The sequence below is a fragment of the Podarcis bocagei genome (assembly GCF_964188305.1).
Source record: "Podarcis bocagei genome assembly, chromosome: 5".
Lineage (NCBI taxonomy): Eukaryota > Metazoa > Chordata > Lepidosauria > Squamata > Lacertidae > Podarcis > Podarcis bocagei.
This window is the reverse complement of record NC_138129.1, coordinates 101,051,136-101,069,375: the sequence shown is the minus strand read 5'-3', so window position 1 is coordinate 101,069,375 and position 18,240 is coordinate 101,051,136. Positions and strand designations below refer to the sequence as shown.

Sequence of the window (18,240 nt, the reverse complement as noted above, 5' to 3'; positions counted from 1 at the left end):
AGTAGAAACCTAATCTCTGTGTACAATGGTACTTCGGGTTAAGAACATAATTCATTCTGGAGGTCCGTTCTTAACCTGAAACTGTTCTTAACCTGAAGCATCACTTTAGCTACCACCGCACAATTTCTGTTCTCATCCTGAAGCAAAGTTCTTAACCTGAGATACTATTTCTGGGTTAGCGGAGTCTGTAACCTGAAGCAAAGAGCAGGAAGGGGGGAGTCCAAGGGGGGAAACACAAACTGTCACTTCAAGTTCAGGCTCAGCAGCAGGGGCACCAGAAACAGCCTGTCCAAAAACGCATAGACTCACGAGAATATGCAAGAGGCGGGGAAAAGAAAGTGGGGGTTTCGTTGCTGGGGGAGGAAGAGGCGGAGCTCAGACTTGGCAACAGCAAACTTGGGAGAAGACGCCGAGGACTGAGCTCCGCAGTGATTCACGTGTTTAAGCAATAAATCTGAGATAATTACTGCCAGAGTTGTCTCACTTCTGTGGGAGAGACCCGCTCCATTACAGCTATATGCTATCAAAACACAGGGTGCCAAAGGGTGCTCATCAATGGTTCCTCTTCATCCTGGAGAAGAGTGACTAGTGGGGTGCCACAGGGTTCTGTCTTGGGCCCGGTCTTATTTAACATCTTTATCAACGACTTGGATGATGGACTCAAGGGCATCCTGATCAAATTTGCAGATGACACCAAACTGGGAGGGGTGGCTAACACACCAGAGGACAGGATCACACTTCAAAACGACCTTGACAGATTAGAGAACTGGGCAAAAACAAACAAAATGAATTTTAACAGGGAGAAATGTAAAGTATTGCACTTGGGCAAAAAAAATGAGAGGCACAAATACAAGATGGGTGACACCTGGCTTGAGAGCAGTACATGTGAAAAGGATCTAGGAGTCTTGGTTGACCACAAACTTGACATGAGCCAACAGTGTGACGCGGCAGCTAAAAAAGCCAATGCAATTCTGGGCTGCATCAATAGGAGTATAGCATCTAGATCAAGGGAAGTAATAGTGCCACTGTATTCTGCTCTGGTCAGACCACACCTGGAGTACTGTGTCCAGTTCTGGGCACCACAATTCAAGAAGGACACTGACAAACTGGAACGTGTCCAGAGGAGGGCAACCAAAATGGTCAAAGGCCTGGAAACGATGCCTTATGAGGAACGGCTAAGGGAGCTGGGCATGTTTAGCCTGGAGAAGAGGAGGTTAAGGGGTGATATGATAGCCATGTTCAAATATATTAAAGGATGTCACATAGAGGAGGGAGAAAGGTTGTTTTCTGCTGCTCCAGAGAAGCGGACACGGAGCAATGGATCCAAACTACAGAAAGAAGATTCCACCTAAACATTAGGAAGAACTTCCTGACAGTAAGAGCTGTTTGACAGTGGAATTTGCTGCCAAGGAGTGTGGTGGAGTCTCCCCTTCTTTGGAGGTCTTTAAGCAGAGGCTTGACAACCATATGTCAGGAGTGCTCTGATGGTGTTTCCTGCTTGGCAGGGGGTTGGACTCGATGGCCCTTGTGGTCTCTTCCAACTCTATGATTCTAGGATAGCTACTGAAGATAGCAACCCCATGCCTGATGTCTCTTGTCCTCTGAAATATGTAGTCGTGAAATGTGTGCTATGACATCATCATTCCATATGTTTCCCATGTTGCAATGAAGTGGCACAGGAGTGGGAAACATGTGGCCCTCCAGATGGGGAGGAGCTTATCAGAGTTTGTAGGTTATACCCATCTTTTAGATTTAGGGGAGCTAGTCTCAAACGTTTGTTGGGGGAGACCTAGATTTTTTTTTGTGGGGGAAGTTATTTGTCCTGTCTTCAAGCTTTTTATGATGGAGGACCTCTGTAGCCACCCCCAACGACACGATCTCAAGATGGAAGGGGAGGGAACAGCTGCAGTCGCCTGCGATTCCTGCGCAATGTTTGCCATCTTGCCAAAGGTTGCAGGCAGCTTTACCTGCAGCAATTGCATGTTGATTACCCTTTTAAAAGACAAAGTCCAGCAACTGGAGGAACGTGTAGCTACGCTCCAAAGAATTAGAGAGCTGGAGCTCTTCTTGGAAGCAACAGAGCACACCATCCCCACCAAGGAGGAGACAGGGGACTCCCCTGAGAAGGAGCATAGTTCACCAACACAGGAGCCAGATATATGGAGAAACGTGACTCAAAGAAGTAGGAGGCCCAGGGTTCACTCTGATTGTTTAGAAATACACAATCGCTTTGAGGTCCTCTCCCCTAGCATGGAAGATGAAGAGCAGACTCCATTTGAGGATCTCTCCCTCATTACAGTTGATCAGGTATATGAAGAAGAGCAGCAAAGTCAGTCCTCGGGGAATGTGCAGGCGACCTTGGAACGGACAGCTCACGGAAGAACCCCGACCAAACCCAAGAGGCGGCGTGTAGTGGTGATAGGGGATTCCCTACTGAGAGGAACAGAAGCAGTGATCTGTGGGCCTGACAAGATGTCTCGGGAAGTGTGCTGTCTCCCCGGGGCTAAGATCCAAGATGTAACTGAACGACTGCAAGGAATCATAAAACCCACTGACAAATACCCCTTCCTCTTGGTTCATGTGGGAACCAATGACACTGCAAGCAATAGCCTCCAGAAGATCAAAAGAGACTACGAGGCTCTCGGCAGGAAATTGAAGCAACTAAATGCACAAATTGTCATCTCGTCTGTCCTCCCAGTTGAACGACGTGGCCCAGGGAGAGAGGGGAAAATAGTGGAAGTGAACAGCTGGCTTCGCAAATGGTGTAAACAGGAACGGTTTGGATTCTTAGATCACGGACTGCAGTTTCTTGAAGATGGACTTCTGGCAAGTGATGGGCTGCACCTCACAACGGTTGGGAGAAATGTTTTTGCCAAAAATCTCAGAAACCTCATCAGGAGGGCTTTAAACTGACTAATGTGGGGGAGGGAGACAGTGCTCCTGAAGGTAGGAGTCTATCAATTAATGAAGATGATCATCCAAATGTCATAGACCAAATGGAGCAAACAGCACACGGACCTAGTGGTGGGAGGAAAAAATCCTTAAATAAGAGACACGGGGGAATGATTAATGGACTTCAATGTCTGTACACTAATGCGCAAAGCATGGGAAATAAACAAGATGAGCTTGAGCTCTTGGTACAGCAAACTAAATATGACATAATAGGCATCACTGAAACCTGGTGGGATAAGTCCCATGATTGGAATGTAATAATGGGGGGATACAATCTATTTCAGAGAAACAGACCAGACAAGAAAGGAGGAGGAGTGGCGTTATATGTCAGGGATGTGTATACCTGTGAAGAGATCCAAGATTTAGAACCTCAAAGCCAATGTGAGAGCATTTGGGTCAAAATTAAGGGAGAGAAGAATAACAGAGACCTCATTGTGGGAGCTTACTATAGATCCCCAAGCCAAACGGAGGACATAGATGATGCCTTCCTGGAACAGATGGCCAAGCATGCAAAAGGAAGGGAGATAGTAGTAATGGGGGACTTCAATTACCCGGATATTTGTTGGACGTCAAACTCAGCCAAGAGCATAAGGTCAAACAGATTCCTCACTGGCCTTGCAGACAACTTCATTGTCCAGAAAGTGGGAGAAGCAACAAGAGGAACAGCCATTTTAGATCTGGTCCTAACCAATGTTGATGACCTGGTTAGTGGGGTAGATGTGGATGGATCATTAGGCGCGAGTGATCATGCTCTTCTGAAGTTTACTATACAGCGGAAAGGAGCAGCCAAGCATACTAGGACTCAATTTCTTGACTTTAAGAAAGCCGACTTCATAAAACTTAGGGAAGTGCTGGGTGAGATCCCATGGACAGCAATACTAAAAGGAAAGGGAGTTCATGATGGCTGGGAGTTTGTTAAGAGGGAGATAGTAAAAGCACAACGTCAGGCAATACCAATGAGACGGAAACATGGAGGGTCCCTAAAGAAGCCAGGGTGGCTATCTAAAGAACTTTTAACTGAATTAAGATTAAAAAAGGATGTGTACAAAAAATGGAAAAGGGGGGAAACCACCAAAGAGGAATTCAAACAAATAGCCAGCACGTGTAGACACAAAGTCAGAAAAGCTAAAGCACAGAATGAACTCAGGCTTGCTAGAGAGGTTAAAAGCAACAAAAAAGGCTTTTATGGGTATGTTCGTAGCAAAAGGAAGAACAAAGAAACAGTGGGGTCACTCAGAGGAGAAGATGGTGAAATGCAAACAGGGGACACAGAAAGGGCTGAACTCCTCAATGCCTTCTTTGCCTCAGTCTTCTCCGATAAAGAAAACAATGCCCGACCTGAAGAATTTGGAGCAAATGATTCAGCAAAGGAAACACAGCCCAGAATAACTAAGGAGATAGTACAAGAATATTTGGCTAGTTTAGATGTATTCAAGTCTCCAGGGCCAGATGAACTGCACCCAAGAGTATTAAAAGAACTGGCAGATGTGATCTCAGAACCACTGGCAGTCATCTTTGAGAATTCCTGGAGAACAGGCAAAGTCCCGGCAGACTGGAGGAGGGCAAATGTTGTCCCTATTTTCAAAAAGGGGAAAAGAGAGGACCCAAATAATTACCGCCCAGTCAGTCTGACATCAATAGCAGGGAAGATTCTGGAGCAGATCATTAAGCAAACAGTCTGTGAGCACCTAGAAAGGAATGCTGTGATCACCAATAGTCAGCATGGATTTCTGAAAAATAAGTCATGTCAGACTAACCTGATCTCGTTTTTTGACAGAATTACAAGCCTGGTAGATGAAGGGAACGCAGTGGATGTAGCCTACCTTGATTTCAGCAAGGCATTTGACAAGGTGCCCCATGATATTCTTGTAAAGAAGCTGGTAAAATGCGGTCTTGACTATGCTACCACTCAGTGGATTTGTAACTGGCTGACTGACCGAACCCAAAGGGTGCTCATCAATGGTTCCTCTTCATCCTGGAGAAGAGTGACTAGTGGGGTGCCACAGGGTTCTGTCTTGGGCCCAGTCTTATTCAACATCTTTATCAACGACTTGGATGATGGACTCAAGGGCATCCTGATCAAATTTGCAGATGACACCAAACTGGGAGGGGTGGCTAACACCCCAGAGGACAGGATCACACTTCAAAACGACCTTGACAGATTAGAGAACTGGGCAAAAACAAACAAGATGAATTTTAACAGGGAGAAATGTAAAGTATTGCACTTGGGCAAAAAAAATGAGAGGCACAAATACAAGATGGGGGACACCTGGCTTGAGAGCAGTACATGTGAAAAGGATCTAGGAGTCTTGGTTGACCACAAACTTGACATGAGCCAACAGTGTGACGCGGCAGCTAAAAAAGCCAATGCAATTCTGGGCTGCATCAATAGGAGTATAGCATCTAGATCAAGGGAAGTAATAGTGCCACTGTATTCTGCTCTGGTCAGACCACACCTGGAGTACTGTGTCCAGTTCTGGGCACCACAATTCAAGAAGGACACTGACAAACTGGAACGTGTCCAGAGGAGGGCAACCAAAATGGTCAAAGGCCTGGAAACAATGCCTTATGAGGAACGGCTAAGGGAGCTGGGCATGTTTAGCCTGGAGAAGAGGAGGTTAAGGGGTGATATGATAGCCATGTTCAAATATATAAAAGGATGTCACATAGAGGAGGGAGAAAGGTTGTTTTCTGCTGCTCCAGAGAAGCGGACACGGAGCAATGGATCCAAACTACAAGAAAGAAGATTCCACCTAAACATTAGGAAGAACTTCCTGACAGTAAGAGCTGTTCGACAGTGGAATTTGCTGCCAAGGAGTGTGGTGGAGTCTCCTACTTTGGAGGTCTTTAAGCAGAGGCTTGACAACCATATGTCAGGAGTGCTCTGATGGTGTTTCCTGCTTGGCAGGGGGTTGGACTCGATGGCCCTTGTGGTCTCTTCCAACTCTAAGATTCTATGATTCTATGATTCTATGATGTGGCTGGAATACAAGTCCCATCATCTCTGACGATTGGCCATGCTGGCTGAGGCTGATGGGAGTTGGAGCCCAACAACCACTGGAAGGCCACCAGTTCCTACCCCTGATGCTGAACACTCACGACACTGTAAGGTCACATCACATAGTTCACATTATGGAGAAACTAGACATGGGTTGCTTTTCTTGGCAATGGTCTTGCGTTTTTAGTAACCTTGTAGTTTATGGGTTTAGTTCCGCCTAAAGACTACACATTATTTTATCTTCGCAACAGGAGGATTGGAAGAAGGCTCCCCCCACATATCCTCCAAAAATGAAACTAAACTTAGGAAGGAAAGAAGCAAGAATTGGCTGCACTGATTAAAATGAAGCCAAAATCAACACAAACAACAAAAGCTTGATATAACATGTGTCTAAAACAGAGAAGTCTTGAAAACACCCAACTGTAAAGCTAAGCAAGTATGAACCTGGACAGTTTTTGGATGGGAGACCACCCAAAAAACTGAGATACCAATGTAACAAGCCAAGTATTTTTATTAAGACATTTTGGAATTTTGAAGTATGATGTTCAAGTCAAGATGTCCCATTTGTATAATAACTATTAATTAAACTCCTTGGTTCACACATCTCACAAGGAACAGATGCCATATCTTGCAATTCATGTCCTATTTTTATTGCTAAGCTATTTGCTGTCATGAAAACTCATTCTTTTAACTTCTTGAAGTTTTTCAAACTGTGTTAGTCTGTTTAGATCCTCATCCACAAGTTGCTGAAATCAAAGAACATCATGTGTTTTAGTAGCTTTTGGAACTGGCCTGTGCAAAGCTGACTAAAACAGAGAAAATGAACCAGGTGACAAAGGCCCACAAACAACCGTAAATGTGGAAGGGAACGATGTTATTGTTCTGAAGGAATCTAGAACTACGAATAGCCGCATAGGTAAGAATCTGCTCTCAGCTACCAGCCATGGAAGCTTTTAAACAGTTGCTTTCCCCATTTTATTGGCTAACATAGGGATCTAAAGGCAGGTGGATTGGTAAAAAAAAGGAAAAGGCAATTAGTACTTTGTTGGTAAGGCTGTAGAAGCCAGTCTGCCAAACAAAAGGACCTGCCAATAGGCATGCAAAATCTTGCAGACGCACCTGACCATAAGATGCACCTAGTTTTTAGAGGAGGAAAACAAGAAAAACAAGATTCTGAATGAAACAGTGGATGTATGATTTTTGTGGTTCATGCTGTGGCCACAGACATGTGATTTGACGGTGAGTTTGGGGTAGCCCAATGCAAAAATCATGAGAATCCACGTGGACCTGTGCTTTGTAACCATGTTCTTCCGCCATTGCGGCCCCATGAAACAGTGGATGTGTGATTTTTTTTGGTGCAGGCTGTAGCCATGGACATGCTATGTGATCTTATGGTGAATTTGGGGTGACCCAATGCAAAAATCCTGAGGATCCACGGGCTTTTAACGCCCCCCCCCCTCCCAGGCAGCCTCCTTTATCGCTTATCTCCCTCTGATCAGCTGCTTCCTTTCAACACTCCTTTCCCTCTTGTTTGCCTTAGTGTCTTTTCCTTAGCCGGAGCAGTTTTTTTGCTCCTCCTTTTCTTCTAATTTCTCTCCTCATTGCTTGTTTTAGTATTCCTGTCTTATGGAGTGAAAAATATGGTACATTATTAACACTAATAAAATTATACGGCAAAAATATACTACAGTGGTACCCCGCAAGACGAATGCCTCGCAAGACGGAAAACCCGCAAGACGAAAGGGTTTTCTGTTTTGGAGGCGCTTCACAAGACGAATTTCCCTATGGGCTTGCATCGCAAGACGAAAGCCCATAGGGAAATGCTGGCGGTCGGGAGCAAAGACTTTCGCCCACAGCCGGCCTTCAGAAGAGGACCTCTTCTGAAGGCCGGCGGGGGGCAAAAGTCTTTGCTCTCCCCCGCCTGCCTTCCCCCCCCCCGCCTGCCCCGGGCGATCTTAAAATGCTGGCGGGCGGGAGCGAAGCGTTCGCTGCCGACCCCCAGCATTTTAAAATCTCCAAGGGACAGCAGAGAAGTCTCTGTCCCGGGAAGGTTTTAAAATGCTGGGGGTCGGGAGCGAAGCGTTAGCTGCCGACCCCCAGCATTTTAAAATCTCCCCGTGTCCCGGGGAGATTTTAAAATGCTGGGGGTCGGGAGCGAAGCGTTAGCTGCCGACCCCCAGCATTTTAAAATCTCCCCGTGTCCCGGGGAGGTTTTAAAATGCTGGGGGTCGGGAGCGTTAGCTGCCGACCCCCAGCATTTTAAAATCTCCCCCTGTCCCGGGAAGGTTTTAAAATGCTGGGGGTCGGGAGCGAAGCGCTGCCGAACCCCAGCATTTTAAAATCTCCCCGTGTCCCGGGAAGGTTTTAAAATGCTGGGGGTCGGGAGCGAAGCGCTGCCGAACCCCAGCATTTTAAAATCTCCCCGTGTCCCGGGAAGGTTTTAAAATGCTGGGGGTCAGCAGCCCGACCCCCAGCATTTTAAAATCTTCCCGGGACACGGGGAGATTTTAAAATGCTGTTCCGAAGGGGGGGGGACACCTGCCCCAGCCGCCCCACTTCGGAAAGCTGTTGTGAAGTGGGGAGGGGGGTGGGGACACCTGCCCCAGCCGCCCCACATCGGAAAGCTGTTCCGAAGTGGGGCGGGGGGCGGGGACACCTGCCCCCGCCGCCCCACTTCGGAAAGCTGTTCCGAAGTGGGGAGGGGGGGCGGGGACACCTGCCCCCGCCGCCCCACTTCGGAAAGCTGTTCCGAAGTGGGGCGGGGGGTGGGGACACCTGCCCCAGCCGCCCCACTTCGGAAAGCTGTTCCGAAGTGGGGCGGGGGGGTGGGGACACCTGCCCCAGCCGCCCCACTTCGGAAAGCTGTTCCGAAGTGGGGAGGGGGGGCGGGGACACCTGCCGCCGCCGCCCCACTTCGGAAAGCTGTTCCGAAGTGGGGAGGGGGGGTGGGGACACCAGCCCCAGCCGCCCCACTTCGGAAAGCTGTTCCGAAGTGGGGCGGGGGGGTGGGGACACCAGCCCCAGCCGCCCCACTTCGGAAAGCTGTTCCGAAGTGGGGCGGGGGGGTGGGGACACCAGCCCCAGCCGCCCCACTTCGGAAAGCTGTTCCGAAGTGGGGCGGGGGGGTGGGGACACCTGCCCCAGCCGCCCCACTTCAAAAAGCTGTTCCGAAGTGGGGAGGGGGGGTGGGGACACCAGCCCCAGCCGCCCCACTTCGGAAAGCTGTTCCGAAGTGGGGAGGGGGGGCGGGGACACCTGCCGCCGCCGCCCCACTTCGGAAAGCTGTTCCGAAGTGGGGAGGGGGGGTGGGGACACCAGCCCCAGCCGCCCCACTTCGGAAAGCTGTTCCGAAGTGGGGCGGGGGGGTGGGGACACCAGCCCCAGCCGCCCCACTTCGGAAAGCTGTTCCGAAGTGGGGCGGGGGGGTGGGGACACCTGCCGCCACCGCCCCACTTCGGAATGCTGTTCCGAAGTGGGGAGGGGGGGTGGGGACACCAGCCCCAGCCGCCCCACTTCGGAAAGCTGTTCCGAAGCGGGGAGGGGGGGCGGGGACACCTGCCGCCGCCGCCCCACTTCGAAAAGCTGTTCCGAAGTGGGGAGGGGGGGTGGGGACACCAGCCCCAGCCGCCCCACTTCGGAAAGCTGTTCCGAAGTGGGGAGGGGGGGCGGGGACACCTGCCGCCGCCGCCCCACTTCGGAAAGCTGTTCCGAAGTGGGGAGGGGGGGTGGGGACACCAGCCCCAGCCGCCCCACTTCGGAAAGCTGTTCCGAAGTGGGGCGGGGGGGTGGGGACACCCGCCCCAGCCGCCCCACTTCGGAAAGCTGTTCCGAAGTGGGGCGGGGGGGGACACCTGCCCCAGCCGCCCCACTTCGGAAAGCTGTTCCGAAGTGGGGAGGGGGGGCGGGGACACCTTCTGAAGGTGGGCAGGGGGCGAAAGTCTTTGTCCCCCCGCCTGCCTTCCCAGGGGCTTTTAAATCGCCCCGGACAGCGGAGAAGTCCTCCGCTGTCCGGGGCGATTTTAAAATGCCGCCCGCCAGCATTTTAAGATCGCCCCGGACAGCGGAGAAGTCCTCCGCTGTCCGGGGCGATTTTAAAATGCCACCCGCCAGCATTTTAAGATCGCCCCGGACAGCGGAGAAGTCCTCCGCTGTCCCAGGGTTTTTTAAAATGCTGGGGGTGGGAAGAAAAGCCCTTGTCCCCCCCCCCGCCTTCAGAAGAGGTCCGGGGGCAGACTGTCCCCGGACCTGGTCCGAAGGCGGTTTCCCTAGGAACGCATTAATTGATTTTCAATGCATTCCTATGGGAAACCGTGCATCGCAAGACGAAAAAACCGCAAGACGAAGAGACTTGCGGAACGAATTAATTTCGTCTTGCGAGGCACCACTGTACTACATGGGGCTTGACTCTACATATTTTTGTGCATAATTTTACATATAATTATCTGGGATTTTTTAAAAAGGCAATGCATAAAAAGCTTGAACAAAAGGGGGCACTTGATACAAGAGGCAGTGTGATGCAAGCAAATCAGAACTGGCTCCTGATTAGATGGGCAGCCTCCTTGCTGAACCTGATGCATAGGAAAAAAGTTTTCTTACTCCAGCAGGCATTTTAAGGTAGTGTTTGGTTTGATGAATTTTTAGGCCAGGTACCTAAAAAGGCCAGGGGCCTAAAAAGACTGCATAGAAACACTAATGATTAAGTGGTATGCAAATTCCTTAATAAGCAAAGTCCCATTGGTTCAGAAGTGCCAAATTCAGCGTATACGTCTGTTAGAAGTCGATGCCTCCTCCACTTCAGAACAGGGCTGGGGCATGTATGATCTGGCCTAGTCGTGAAGAAAAGCCACTGCAGCATCAGAGGTCAGTGGTATCACAGCTGCAGGCGCCTATCCTCCTCCTCCGTGTGTATGTGCATGCATGTGTGTATGTGTTACAGAGAATCCAAGTATGCAAGAGAGGCAAGTATGCAAGGGAGAATGTGTGTGTACGATTGTAGCAGAGGGAAAGACTCCAAGTGGGCCTACAGGCCAATGCATAGAGAAGCGGACCTGACAAAGTTATCATGGGGGCAGACATTTATATCAGCAGCTAAGCATGTGGCAGGGACTCCGTACAACTCAGTTTCCCAGCAGTGTGGTTTCCACAGTGATAATGAACAAAACAGCCCTCTGTGTGGGAGTGGGGAGCTGAAAACAGAAAAGGGGAAGAGTGGCGGGGGGGTAGGATGGATAGCTACTCAGAAGGTATTGGGGTGATATATGCAACTTTTTGCAGGTCTCCGCTTGCTAACGTATCAAGTTACAACAGAGTTGATTATTCAAAATGTACTATTTAGAAAAGGAGTCATATATCCATCTTTCTTATCGGTAAAAAGTTTACACAAAGGGAAACATTATCAGGCAACATCTTTTAGCAATGAGGTCTACAAGACACTAGGAGTCTGGTCTCCCAAGAGGAGCTTCATCACTTGCATTTAGACTACAAAAAACATCAATGAATATGCTATGGAAAGGATAAACCACCTGAGGATGGCTCAATGACCTCATTGTTGTTTATTCTTCTCCCATTCTTGTTACAAGATCAAGATGGAACGGGAGGTGGCTGGGCATTTCTCATAGCTGTGGAATACAGATACTGCACAGAACTTTCTCCGTCAATGGAGAGCTGCCGCCTCACCAGCTGGCACAGAGGGTCCTGCTGGGGTCCTTTCTCTTTTCCATTTCACTCATTTGTACCCAGCCTCCGTAGTTGTTAACTGTAATATTGACACTGCCCACCGTTCTTTCCCTGTCCATCTTCTTTCTGACTGAGATTTTGCTGCCCTTTGCAAAATACATTTTTATTTCTGTGGCTCTCTCTGCATAAAAAATGAAACCCAGGAAAAAGCACTCCACACTTTTACTATGGAAGGCGTCCAAAGACAATCATCTCTCAGCTTAACAGGGGGGGGGGGGGAAATCAAAGACATTTTAAATGTTATGACCCACCACCACTACCAAACACACACCACCACACCAAAAAGCCTTTCCTCGTGGCAGAGCATAGGTGGAAGCCATCAGTATGCCAGATATGAGTATGTATGATACTCATCAGTATGAGGTGTCAGTGGGACACTGAAAAGCCCCTTTCTTTAAGTGCCTCTTAGAGTAAGGTTACCAGACGTCCCCGTTTCCCAGGGACAGTCCCCAGATTTACAAATCAGTCCCCTTACAAAATCCATTGAAGTTGAAAAGTGTCCCTGGATTCATTGGAAAAAAATTCTGGTAACCTTATCTTAGTCTCTGGGTTTATGCTGTGCTACACTGTGCTCAGACCCATTGAATGTAGGCACCTTAGCAGGTCTCTTTGGGTGAAAATGGACCACCCATTGTCAAGGAAGGAGGAAAGGTTTTTTCCCTATTGCTTTATTATCCAAGGGAGAATAAAGTTAGGGATGGGTTAATCTCTCAATTTTTGCTTCTCTCTGTTTCCTGTTTTTTTCCACTTTTATGTTCAACAAATTTTTAAAAGTCCTCAGTATTGCATTTCAATGCTAATTTTGCCTAATACACACATTTGTATGCCGTTTTCTCTAATGTACACACTTTTTTGCTCAATTTTCACCCACATATTTTCAGCAGTGTGTGTGTGTGTGTGTGTGTGTGTGTTTGGCCTTGTGGGTTAAACCACAGAGCCTAGGACTTGCCGATCAGAAGGTCGGCAGTTCTAATCCCCGCGACGGGGTGAGCTCCCGTTGCTCGGTCCCTGCTCCTGCCAACCTAGCAGTTTGAAAGCACGTCAAAGTGCAGATAGATAAATAGGTACCACTCCGGCAGGAAGGTAAACGGCGTTTCCGTGCACTGCTCTGGTTCGCCAGAAGCGGCTTAGTCATGCTGGCCACATGACCCGGAAGCTGTATGCCGGCTCCCTTGGCCAGTAAAGCGAGATGAGCGCCGCAACCCCAGAGTCGGTCACGACTGGACCTAATGGTCAGGGGTCCCTTTACCTTTACCTTACTGTAGTATATTCATTTCTGGATGCATTGCTTGGCTGGAGAATGGCACTGCAAGATTCAGAGAAGTCTGAATTTCAAGGGATTGTTGTGATTCAGTTTGTGTAGGGTTTTAGAAACTGCAAAATATATAGGTTCACTTCTAAATCTGAATCGGAATTCTCCCCATCCATAAGTGTAGTATTTAATTTTTCCCTTCCCCTAGCATGAGTGATTGAATATCATGGCATAGCTGTCAACTTTTCCCTTTAGTTAAGGGAAATTCCCTTATTCCAAATAGGATTCCTCGCAAGAAAAGGGAAAAGTTGACAGCTATGCGTCATGCTCTCATACAAAGGAAAGAGCCACTCTCACCTGAACCCACCCACCCCACCCCTCTGCATATATCCCTTCGTTTGCTTAGCCCCACTACAGGTTCTGGATTTTAATATGACAAATCCTGGAATGCTATATATGGATGTTTTTAAGGAAGGACTTCCTCCTTAGATGCATGATTCCACAGAGCACAACCTTGAGGTACAAGCCATTATGAATGGGGGAAGGATTGGTTCATACAGGATCATTTCAGTTTAAAACAATAAGACACGGTTTAATTAAGGACTGAAAAAAAAGCTTCCTGGTTTTACAGCAATAAAACTAGAAGCCCAATTTGTCAGGCCTTCTTATATGTTTTCATAAAACGGGAAATATAGTGTCTGCACAGTTATGGCTTATCAAGAATTAGCAGGGTGCAACTGCGTGCTGCAGAATCAGCCCTGCTTCTCTCTCTCCATGCTAGAGCAGGGAGCAGCAAATCACAAGCCTTGGTTTACGATGACATACGATTCATTGCTTGTGTCTTCAGCAATCAAAATGGATTAAAGTATTCTGTCACCGTAGCACAACAAATCCACATTAAAAAGACCCCCCCCCCCCAGTTAGGAAAGTGTGGTGGGGAAATGAATTGAAAAGTGTGGAATGAATGACTAGCAGGAAGACACGTAAAGCTCAGTCGGTAGAGCATGAGACTATTAATCTCAGAGTTGTGGTTCAAGCCCCACCTTGAGCAAAGGATGCCTGGACTAAATGACCCTCACAGTCCCTTCCAACTTGACAATTATATGATTCTATATAAACACCCAGCAAGCAAATCGGACTGAATGCTTGTTGTCATATAATCTCCCCACAAACAAATCAAAACAAATGCTCAACAAAAACCAAATATAAACTAACCTCCACATACCTGTTATGCAAGAAAATCAGGAAGAATGGTCAGTAAATACTGGAAAAGCCATAACTGTATTAGTTCAGTTTTTATTTTCCCTCTTCCCAAGGACTCTTGGTGAATAAGAACAATCAGAAACAAAACTACACACACATGCAGTATCTGATTAAATTAAGATTACGCTGGACTTCAGGCGCTCCCGCCATGGTGAAAAGCGGATCCCAAGATAGTGGATGCCAGCCGTGCAGTTAATTAAGTAATCTGGGAGTAATTATCCTTGCAAGCCCCCCTGCCAGGGTCGGGGGGGGGAGCTTTCACTCACGGATTGTCCGATAACTGCCTCTCGCTCTGATGGAATGCGAGGGCAGGGACACAGAGTGTGTAGCACTGAACGTATTGGAAACTCCCCAATGCAGTCACCATGAGTGGAGGTACTTCTGTTTTGGATGGATCTGAATTTGGGCTTAAGAAACAGACGTGTACTGGATGAAGGAGAAAGATAACCTGCTAAATGAACCTGCCACTGAGTGCCAAGGTGATCTGGAGGGGACTCTCGCTATCGTAATTGGAATGCTATGTAAGTGAAGGGGAGCCTTTGTTCTCTTTTTACATTAAATTTACATTATATTTGCTGTGCTATGATTCGGCAAGCCTTCACTGAATGGACTATACCTATGTATGAAATGCAAGAGGGATTCAACAAGAACCTATAATTTTCTTTACAGAGTACTTTAAATAATAGACTGTGTGAAATACTATGATGATTTGTGACATTGCCTACAGGCTGAGGGAGGTGACGTTTGTCCGCAGACAGTTTTTCTGGGCCATGTGGCCAGCATGACTAAGCCGCTTTTGGCAAAACCAGAGCAGCGCATGGAAACGCTGTTTACCTTCCCGCCAGAGTGGTACCTATTTATCTACTTGCACTTTGATGTGCTTTCGAACTGCTGGGTTGGCAGGAGCAGGGACCGAGCAACGGGAGCTCACCCTGTCGTAGGGATTCGAACCACTGACCTTCTGATTGGCAAGCCTAAGGCTCAGTGGTTTACACCACAGCGCCACCCACATCCCTTTGCCTACTAAAGAGAATTTGATTTATTATGGTTTTGGAGAGACACCAGCTTGTTAGAAGGTTGGAAAGGAGTAAAGGAGATAAGTGCTGGAAATAAGGCAGGAGTTGCGGCCCGACACTGGAGTGCTTTCAGTTTTGGAGTGGCAAAATGAAGTTGTGGCGTACTTAGAAATGAGGAGAGGAAGAGGAGAAGGGTGCAGAAGGTAGATCTAGATTGAGGGAGGATTTAGAGTTAGGTGAAGAGGAAGAACAAAGTAGAGGAGAACTAGAAGAAGAAGAAGAGGAGGAAGAAGGAGAGGAAACAGAAAGGTTACAGAGTAACACCTAACTCAGAGTAGCACCTAAAATAATATGTCTTTAAAACTATGGAATTGGAATGTTAATGGAATGAATGATAAGAAAAAACGCAATGGAATTGAACGCATTCTAAAAAAGAAAAATTTAGATATCATATGCCTTCAAGAAACCCACGTGGCCAGTAAACATAAGAAAATCCTTATTAATAAGAGGTTAGGAAATGAGTTTATCTCCTCCGATAAAAAGAAAAAAAGAGGAGTAGTATTATATATTAAAAATAACATTGAAACACACCAGCTATTTAAGGATGAGGAAGGGAGAATGATCGCAGTCCGCATTAAATGGCAAGGGGAAATGATGATAATAGTGGGAGTCTATGCACCAAATGGCAATAAAACAGAATTTTTCAGATCATTGGAAGAGAGATTATTTGACTACATGGACCAAAAAATCATAATAATGGGAGATATGAACGGGGTGGTCTCAACAGAAATAGATAGATTAAGGAAAACTAAGACAGAAGGAGGGAAACTACCTAAGATATTTTTTGAAATGGTGAAGAACTATAACTTGGTAGATATATGGAGATTGAGACACCCCATGGAGAAACAATTTACATTTCATTCAGGACCGAATGAATCACTGTCAAGATTAGACCAAATTTGGATATCAAATGAACTAACAGTAAGAACTACAAAAATTGAAATACAGGCCAAAATTATCTCCGACCACAACCCCATAATAATGGAGATGAAGGGGGTTGAAGGACGAACTTTCAGATGGAGATTAAATGATAACTTATGGGATGATCAAAAATTTGTGGAAAAGATTCGGACGAAATTATTGGAGTACTTCATAGATAACCAAGACAAAGGGGTTAAAATAAACGTGGTATGGGACGCGAGTAAGGCAGTCATGAGGGGCCTGCTCATCCAACAAAATGCATGGAAAAGGAAAAATAAAGAAAAAAGAACTAAGGAGATTTTGAGACAGATTATGGATTGTGAACAAAAACTAATTAAAAAACCAAATAATGAAAGGATATTGCAGGAAATAAAATCCCTCCAAACCCAATTTGCAATGTTGATAAATAAGGAGGTTGAGTGGAACATCAAAAGATTAAGACAGAGAAATTTTGAATTTGCTAATAAGCCAGGAAAATGGCTTGCGTGGCAAGTCAAAAAGAGAAAGGAACAAAACACAATAAACAAAATACAAATAAACGGAGAAGAGATAACTGAACCAAAAGGGATTAGAAGAGGATTTGCGGAGTTTTACGAGCAACTATACAGGAATAAGGATAGAAACAACAATAGGAAAATAGAGAGATATTTAAAAGAGAAAATGGTAAGGAAGATTTCAATAGAGCAAAGAGAAATGTTAAATGCCCCCATTTCCAGAGAGGAAGTAGAGGAAGTGATAAAGGAAATGAAAAGAGGTAAAGCTCCGGGCCCAGATGGGTTTACTGCGAGCTACTATAAAGAAATGAAAGATATATTGACGGTTCCGTTAGTTGAGGTGATGAATAAGACCCTAAAGGAAAAAGAGATCCCAAGCACCTGGAAGGAGGCATTTATCACAATAATTCTAAAACAAGATACTGACCCAACCCAAGTAAAAAATTATAGACCCATTTCCTTATTAAATACAGATTATAAGATTTTTGCGGGAATTTTGGCAAAAAGGTTTAAAAAAATATTAGTGAAGATAATGCATGAGGACCAAGCGGGTTTTCTACCGGGAAGGCAAATAAAAAACAATACAAGAGGCATAATTAATATAATAGAATATTTATCGGACAGAATTGATAAGCCAGCTAGTCTGATTTTTATTGACGCGGAGAAAGCCTTCGATAACGTCACCTGGGACTTCATGCTGAGAAATTTAGAAATTATGGAAGTGGGTCAAGAATTTTGGAATGGGATAAAAGCAATATACACCGAACAGAAAGCGAAGCTGATAATAAATAATGCCATAACAGAAGATATAAAAATATCTAAAGGGACAAGACAGGGCTGCCCGCTCTCTCCGCTGCTCTTTATAGTGGTGTTGGAGGTTCTGCTAAACGCAATAAGGCAAAACAAACAAATTAAGGGAATATCATTAGGCTCAAACGAATACAAAGTTAAAGCATATGCTGATGACGTGGTATTAACGGTAGAAGATCCTATAAACAGCTTAAAGGGAATTCTGGAGGAGATGGAGGAATTCGGGAAGTTAGCTGGATTCAAACTAAATAAGAATAAGACAAAGATGATCGTTAAAAACTTAGACCAAGACAAGATAGAATCACTACAGGAACAAACAGGAATTGAAGTAGTTAAAAAAGTTAAATATTTAGGACTCTGGCTTACCAATAAAAATATTGACCTATACCAAAATAATTATATCCCAGTGTGGAATGAAATTAAGAAAAATCTGGAGATTTGGGCAAGGATGAAATTATCACTCTGGGGTAGAGTGTCCATGGTCAAAATGATGGTACTCCCCAAAATGCTTTTTCTATTCCAAACAATCCCGATAATAAAGGGCACAAAAAACTTTAAAGAATGGCAAAGGGTGATTTCTAGATTTGTCTGGGAAGGAAAGAAGCCCAGAATTAAGTTTAAGATATTAACAGATACCACTGAAAGAGGGGGCTTCGCCCTGCCAGACATGAGACTGTACTACGAAGCGGCATGCCTTTGCTGGATTAAAGAGTGGATAAAGTTGGAGGATACAGAGTT

At 46.2% G+C, this 18,240-nt stretch overlaps 1 protein-coding gene across 5 annotated transcripts in view; it reads right to left on the bottom strand.

Annotated features, from left to right (window-relative positions):
• The window catches only part of RGL1 (ral guanine nucleotide dissociation stimulator like 1), a 131,209-nt gene that overhangs the window by 46,848 nt on the left and 66,121 nt on the right, over positions 1 to 18,240 (bottom strand). The gene's annotated exons all lie outside the window — the stretch shown is intronic.